Source organism: Peromyscus maniculatus, chromosome 7 (genome assembly GCF_049852395.1).
Source record: "Peromyscus maniculatus bairdii isolate BWxNUB_F1_BW_parent chromosome 7, HU_Pman_BW_mat_3.1, whole genome shotgun sequence".
Lineage (NCBI taxonomy): Eukaryota > Metazoa > Chordata > Mammalia > Rodentia > Cricetidae > Peromyscus > Peromyscus maniculatus.
The window spans coordinates 6,392,946-6,401,463 of record NC_134858.1 but is presented as its reverse complement, the minus strand read 5'-3'; the positions used below and the strand labels follow the sequence as shown (position 1 = coordinate 6,401,463).

General features: G+C 39.6%; 1 pseudogene; it reads left to right on the top strand.

Annotated features, from left to right (window-relative positions):
* The first annotated feature begins 2,230 nt into the window (after positions 1–2,230).
* On the top strand, positions 2,231–6,259 carry LOC102915281 (zinc finger protein 280D pseudogene; annotated as a pseudogene).
* Positions 6,260–8,518: the final 2,259 nt, after the last annotated feature.

Genomic DNA, 8,518 nt, shown 5'->3' with positions numbered 1-8,518 from the left:
TATCTTTTATTCATTTGTATTATTTATGTGCATGGTGTTTTGCCTGCATGAATGTCTGTGAACCTCAGTGTACCAGGTCACCAGGGAGGCCAGAAGAGGGCATTGCATCTCTTGGAAATGGGGTCATAGTTAGTTGTATGCTGCCGTGTGGTTTTTGGGAATTGAACTCAGGTCCTCTGAAGAGCAGCTAATGCTCTTAACTGCTGAGCCATCTCTTCAGACCATTTTTATTAATTTTTGAAACAATTTCTTAGTTAGCCAAGGCTAGCCTCAAACTGGCTACATAGCAGAGGATGTCTTTGAACTTCTAATCATGCTGTTTCCACCTTCCAAATGCATGTATTCCTATGCCTAGTTTATTCAGGGATGAGAATCAAACCCATGGTTTCCTTTATGTTAGTGTAGCACTCGGCCAACTGAGTTCCATCCCCAGGAACACAGTTGCTTTTTATATAGGAACACTCAAATGTAATGACTTTCACCTCTTACCTGAACACTTATTACAAGTGATTACGATGTTCCTACAATCTGACATGATAGCCAAACATTAACTTTCTTCACAGATTCACAGTTTCTTATTAAATATCCAAGCAATCTCAACAATGTGATTTTCCTTTCTTTATTAAGTAAGAACTTACTTAATATGGTATTGTCATATGTTGGTATTGTCAGATGTTTCCTGTCCCAACTGCCTGGTCTCAAATAATCACTCAGAGGCTGAATATAAATTATAAATGATTGGCCAATAGCTCAGGCTTGTTACTAGCTAACTCTTACATTTTAAGTTAACCCACATTCCTTACTTATGCTCTGCCATGTGACAGTACCTTTATTAGCATGGCTCATTCACCTCCTGCTCCCCTTGCATCTGGCTGGCGACTCCTGACTCCACCCTTCTTTTTCCCAGCATTCTTTTTTTGGCTTTCCTCCTAACCTTATCCTGTTTGGCTATTGACCATTCAGGTTCTTTAGTAAGCCAATCACAGTGACAAATCTTCACAGTATACAAAAGGATTTTTCCACACCATCATGGCTTTGCCTCTGCACATGGGAGGCCAGTGTTACAACTACCATGCTTGGGCCCTTTTCTACTGTCACTCTGATACTGCAACAAATAACCTGATAAAAAGCACCTTAGGGGAAGAAAGCTTTATGTCACCTTAAGATTCCAGGTCACAGTTCATTACTGAGTGAAGTCGAAGCAAGGACTTAAAAGATGGCCTCCTTGCTATTCCACACAGCATTGCGTTCAAACAAGGAATTCACTACATTACAACAGTTGTGCAGAAGGAATGGCTCACTCTTGTGGTTTTCACAGTTACTATGGATGGAGGGAGGTACTTATTTACTGATATTTATTGATTCATATTTATGCTTGGGCCATTCTGTCTACGAACTATTTTACTGAACATGACTGTGTGCTAAGAATCTTTACAGCAATTCACCTGCCTCCAATTAGCATGCTTATTGTCACATGTGGAAAAAGAGCCCAGTGTGGTGATTCACAGCTGTAATTAAGTGTTTAGCTGCAAGCACAAGGATCTTTCTTTCCATTTGAAGGATGCTAGTAAACAGTGTTTCCCTCAACACCTGCCCTTAAACTTCTGCTTTCCCTGTCTCAACAGCAATATCTCAGAGCCTGCAGTGCTGCAGGGTCCATCTAAGGTATGCTGTGATTGTCTGCACTTTGGGCAGAAAAAAGTTCTGATAGATTTACCAACCCACATGAATTAGTTCCACATGACCACCTGAGGATAAGGGATGGAAAACACTTGTTAAGACGCAGGAAAAATTACTTGGCTGTCACAGACAGGAGTGCTGCAAAGAAATGGAAATGTTGGAAGACAATTTTTGTAGGTACTTCTTGCTTCCTTGGTGTCATTTCGTGTGTGTGTGTGTGTGTGTGTGTGTGTGTGTGTGTGTGTGTGTGTGTGTGTGTTCGCGTGTGCTCACGTGTGTGTGTGTGTGTGTGTGTGTGTGTGTGTGCTCGCACGTGCATGTGGAGAATCATTCTGACTTCTACACAAGGCTCAATGTCTGATATGAGAAAGGCATCAAGACTCACTTATCTTTCTCCCCCTGTCCTTTTCCTCATATAATATAAGAATCATGGGCTCGCCCCTCCCCCCCTCCCCTCCCTCCTCCCTCCCCTCCCTCCCCCCCCCGCGCGGCGCCCGGCAGCCAGCTCTGCAATGGGAGCCGCCCCGGTGGCAGTGCACGGTCCCGCGCTCCTCCCTCGCTTCCTCCTCTTTCTCCTCCTCCTCAGGGCTCCAGTCAGGCCGAGCCGCTCCGCTCACGAAAGGCAAGCTGAGATATAACTTGCTGTTTTTTGTGGTCACATGGTGACAACTTATAGAAAGTCAGATCTGCAACTTGATGGGTGACAGTTCCTTTCAACCAAAAGATAATTTAAAAATGGCAGAACTCTTCATGGAGTGTGAAGAAGAGGAGCTAGAACCATGGCAGAAGAAAGTGAAAGAAGTTGAAGAGGATGATGATGACGAGCCCATCTTTGTTGCAGAGATAGCAAGTTCAAAACCAGCAATTTCAAATATTTTGAACAGAGTTAATCCCAGCTCCCATTCACGAGGACTAAAGAACGGTGCACTTAATCGAGGTTTTACTACTTCATTCAAGCCTACAAATCAACGCTTCCCTAATCCAGCATCAAATCCTGTGGCTGCCTTGCCAGTCAATTTTCATCCTGAACCTAGATCTTCTGATAGCTCTGTTATTGTTCAACCATTTTCTAAACCTGGTTATTTAACAAACTCTCCAAGAGTTCTGTCTAATAACTCTTCAGAGTTACTGTTTGACCTGACCCAGGATACAGGATTATCACATTACCAAGGGGGACCAGCACTTTCTATTGCAGGTTTGAATGAAAGTTCATTTTCGTCAAAACGTCTTTCTGGTTCTGACATAAGCAGTGTTAACCCAAAAAAGCCTAAAGCCAGTGACAGTATTCCTGGAGCAGATGCCTCTTCTGTAGTCCCAGAAAAGCCCCCATCAGTGTCGTCTCTGCAGGTGGTGACATCGCAAGGTGTAAATTGCTCATCAAATCAATCTAAAAATGGAACAACTTTTCCAAGAGCATGTCCTAAATGCAATATTCACTTCAATCTTTTGGATCCTCTGAAAAATCACATGACGTATTGTTGTCCAGACATGATAAATAACTTTTGGGGATTGTCTAAAATAGAAATTTCAAATACAGCAAATGAAGCCAAGACTATTGATTCAGAGAAAGGAAAATTGATTATGTCAGTTAATGACTTTTACTATGGAAAACATGAAGGAGATGTTCAGGAAGAACAGAAGACTCACACAACTTTTAAGTGCTTCAGTTGTTTGAAAGTTCTCAAAAATAACATTAGGTTTATGAACCACATGAAACACCATTTAGAACTTGAGAAGCAGAGCAGTGAGAGCTGGGAGAAGCACACCACTTGCCAGCACTGCTACCGCCAGTTCCCCACTCCCTTTCAGCTACAGTGCCACATCGAGAGCACGCACACGCTCCTTGACTTTTCTACCATTTGTAAAATCTGTGAGCTGTCATTTGAAACTGAACAGATTCTTTTACAACATATTAAGGATAATCATAAACCTGGTGAAATGCCATACATCTGCCAGGTTTGCAATTACAGATCATCATTATTTTCTGATGTAGAATCTCATTTTAGAACATCGCATGAAAACACTAAGAATTTGCTATGTCCATTCTGCCTCAAAGTTATTAAAATTGCCACACCCTATATGCATCATTACATGAAGCATCAGAAAAAGGGAATACATCGTTGTACCAAATGCAGATTACAGTTTTTGACGTGCAAGGAGAAAATGGATCACAAGACGCAACATCACCGAACATTTGTAAAACCCAAGCAGCTAGAAGGACTGCCCCCTGGAACAAAAGTTACTATTCGAGCTTCAGTTGGACCTTTAACTTCAGGATCTTCCACTACGCCTTTCATCAGTGCAAGCACTTCCACCCTCCAGCTCTCACCTCCAAGGACTGAAAATGTCACTTCCAAAAATCCCACTAAATTGAATACAAGTACACCGAATACAGCTGTATCTGACTCCAGTAAACCTAACGAAAGCAAGCCTAATGGAAGTAAATCTAAGAACAAGTCCAAAGTCTGTACCACGCAGAAGAGACAGAGCACAGTGGCTAATAGTAATAGAAAAAGCCAAGTGAATACAGCACTGAGGAACTTAAGCTTTCATAGTAACCGTCCAAGTAAAAGGTTTTGTATATTTAAGAAACATTCAGAAAATCTCAGGGGCATTTCTCTAGTGTGCCTTAATTGTGATTTCCTAACTGATGTTTCTGGCTTAGATAATATGGCTACACACTTAAGTCAACATGAAACTCATACTTGCCAAGTTCTAATAGAGAAAGTTTCTGTTTGTATCCCAGCTTCTGAACATCTTTCTGAATTAAAAACTGAAGCTCCCACTAAGGGACAAGAATCTGTGTCTAAGGAAACAAGACATAATACAGCTGAAGGAGAAACAGGAGCATCACATTCTGAAGGTAAGCAAGATAAAGCTCCTTCATCAGAAGAAGACGTTGGGTGTGATGCAAGTGTATGTGAAACTCCAGCAGCAGCAAACTGTGAAGGAAACGTAACCGTTTCAGATACAGAAAATGAAAGCAGGTCAAAGAACATCTTCAGTCATGATTCAGATGTTGGAGCAGATAATATGGGAAAGGAAGAACAGACACAGCACACCTGTCAGGAACTGGAGCTGAAGGTGCATCAACATTCAGAAAGTACAGACTCATGTGATCAGAGTAAAGAGCATGACTCCCCTGCTGATGAGCTTTCTTCAGAGACTGGTCAGGATTTGCAGTTAACGTCAGGGGACATCAGCATTGACGAGTTTCTGAGGCAAAGAGACAAACCTGAACCTGTGAGTTCTGATGTTCGTGAGCAAGACAGTGTTCGCTTGGAACTCTTGACACCGTCAGAGCTACTTGAACATGAGGCCACAGAGATTCTTCACAAGGGTGATGATTCTTCAGCCAGTGCCAGTGACGCCGTGTCTGATCTGACAGGTGGACTTATGAGTCCTGGAGGACATGGAGCAGAGACAGCAGTAGACCTGGAGACGGGGAAGAAAGAATCTGAAGTGATGTAGTCATTCCAAGTTTAGTTCCCCACAGAGAGAGAGCACTTAGAGCAGTGCTGTCCGGTGAGCTCAGTAGTGCCGTGGTAGAGGTCAGCAGTGAGAGCTGAGGGAGGTCCTGCATACACTTCACCTGTATGTTCCATCTTACTTACTCAGTTTGCCACTAATAGCATGGTTAATGTGATTTCCAAGTTTTTACAAACCACAACAGAACTTTAGTGAAAACTGAGTTTCCATCCAAAGGTCTCTTAGCACTTTTTGAAGGAATCTTGTACACCAGTATGAAATTATTATAAGAATATTAGCTATGTTAATCAGACTTTCATTAGTCCTGAACTTAAAATCCTTATCACTTGTATATTCCCTTTAATAAACTTAAAGGAAGAGATTTGAAACCATGCATTTTTTTGAAAATACCTTTAAACTGCCAATTAATTGTTACTGTTAATGAAGGCTGTATTTTTTAATATGATCCTGGTAATGAAGCATGCCTAGAGTGCTAAATTGACCTGTTGAGAATTTGGATGAATATAAACTTAACTTTGGATTTACTATAACATTCCAGTCTGTCAGAAGCATGCAAACAGAATTTTAGAATCTGTGCACCTCCATACAAGTGTTAGCCGGTCAGGCTGTCAGCTCACCTATCTAAAACTTTCAGTGAAAGTGAAATGATGAAAATGTAAGTTTATATTTGTGCTTTTAGTCAGTGTATAAGCTGTGCAGAACCCCACCCTGCCCCCATGGGCTAGTTGTATGAAGTAGAAATCCGTTATTGAAACTCTTGTAGCTACTATGCTTTTAATATTGTTTCAATGATTTTTAGCAGTAGACCCATAAAAATGGTCTGGAAGCTAAACCAAAGTATGGTAGAGTGTAGGTGAAAAGCATTGAACTGAAAATATGCCTCTGCATGTACTCGACCATGTTTAAGGGACTTTTCTTAATTATAAAAATAGAAAATTCAAATTGGACCCTAAAGCAGATTTTTTAAAAATGGTTGTGGAAATTAGCCTAATTTATCCCTAAGTCAGCTACTAAATTGATTTTTCAGATATAGAAATGAATATAACAAACAATAATTTGCTTTGCAGTACTAATAAATTTTTATTTTAAATGCTGCATTTTTACTTAAAATGTGCTTTGAATTCTTAAACTGTTTCAATGAATGTTAAATGTTTTCAACGCCTGTTAAAATTCTGTTGTATATAGTAGTTTTTGAGTAAATATTTGCAATAAAAAAAATAAAAGAATCATGGGCTCCCTAAGATCATCTGGAAAATTCAATGCACAAAAATAACACGACAAGTTATTTTATGTGTAAAATAAGCATACTATGTGCCAACCATTCTAAAAGGAAAAGCAAATGAGCCAGATCCAAGTATCTATGAACATCCCACCAAGGATAAACAGAGACTCATATGCAAACTGACACTAATGATCTCTCAAGAAATCCACAGTTCAATATCATTGATCAAATACTATCAATAGCATCTCTGTCCCCACAGTGGAAACTTGTAGACCTGTAAGATTCTTACATCCTGGAGGCTACAAGGCTTCTATCTTAATATGGTATGTGAGCATTATATCAAGAAACCCAATTGTTTTATGTTTTTATTGAGAGAGAGAGAATATGTTCATGGGGGGGGCAGCATCTGTGTGCCAGAGTGTAGTTAAGAAGGTCAGAGGACAACTTGTACAGCCCTCCAGGTCTTAAAAGCGTATGTCTTCAATGCTGGCTGTATTCCTGAACACACAGAGACTTACCTAGCTCTGTCTACCAAGTGCTGGGATTAAAGGAGTGCGCCGCCGCCGCCGCGGCCGCCGCCACGCTCTTGCTATGGCTCTAATAGCTCTGACCCTTGGGCAACTTTATTTATTAATATACAATTAAAATCACATTTCAGTAAAATTAAAATACCACCATATTTCCCCTTTTCTATTTTAATAAAAAGAAAAAAGAAAAAGGTTATAACTAACATGAGAAAAACAATATACAAAAGTACAATAACTATATACAATATATACAAGTAACAAATACCTAAACAATGTCTAGTCCATTTGTATTTGACAAATCAGAGAAAATAATTCCATTATCTATCCTATTTTGGTAAGTCCAAAATGTATCTAATTCACTTTCTATCCTAATTAATCTTCAACTATAACTAACTAAGCTTCAACTATAACTAACTAAGCTTCAACTATAACTAACTAAGCTTCAACTATAACTAACTAAGCTTCAACTATAACTAACTAAGCTTCAACTCCCTCAGAGACCCAAGAAAGAAATAATATTAGCTAACAAAAATAAAAAGAGGAAGTACATGCAAGCAACTTCCAAAAAATTTGTGAGTTGACAGAAACAGCCAGCCGGCTGGACAGTCACCTGAGGTTTCTCTGCAGTGTTGGGGCATCATCTTCAGCCTATAGGCTTAGCGTATCTGACAGACTCATTTGTGAAGTAGGATGTACACAAGGTCAACAGTTCAAACTCACATTGGGTGAGAGCAGTCCATGTACCAGAAACACCTGAATTTCACTAGTGTCGTGTCATGATTCAGGATTTTAAATTCTGGAAATTGTTAAAGGTTTTTTAATTCAGCTGTCCATTCTTCTTGGCTGTGTATATATGGCTTCATCTCAGCATCCCCTTCTTCTCCACATCCCTCTATTAAATGCCAGTTTACTATTGAGAGGCATAAGCTTAGTTACTCTTCAAGAATAACTCTTTCAGGTGCTGTTCCATTGCACATCAGAAGCCATCAGCCTACTGCCTGTTCAGCTGCCTTAGAAGAAAAGGGTACTGTACCTTTTCCGGATTGCGAAGGCCACTTCAGGGATGGTTCCATTATTGTCCTGGCCTCAGAAGTTGTCTTTTGATAAAACCACACTTGTTTTGGCAAGAATCAGTAGTCCTTTGTTTCATGTTCTGCCTGTCCATTTTGTCCTGTTGATTTGAGGATACTTTGTTGTCCAGTGCCTAACTTTTGCCACAATGAAAGTTAACTCCATATGCAGTTTCTTCAATGCCCATATTTTCTCTGAAGTAGATTGGTGCTGCCAGGAGCCGACATGTCTCAAAAAAGAAAAATGTCTAAGTTATTAAAACATTTGAAATACCATATTCTGTAGGTCTCTGAAGGGTTTGAAGATGACCTGTCTATCTAAAATATATCTGCTCAATTTTTAAAACATATCTAATATGACTACAAGTTCTATTGTAATGTTTAACTACTAACTTTCATTTCTTTATATCCTAATAGTTGGTAATAATGACATTCAAGGATCAGAAAATTGCATTACATTGTTAAATAAATGGTATAAGTACAATTAGAAATGTACATATAGCATTTTCTAACAATATCAATTTCAAATT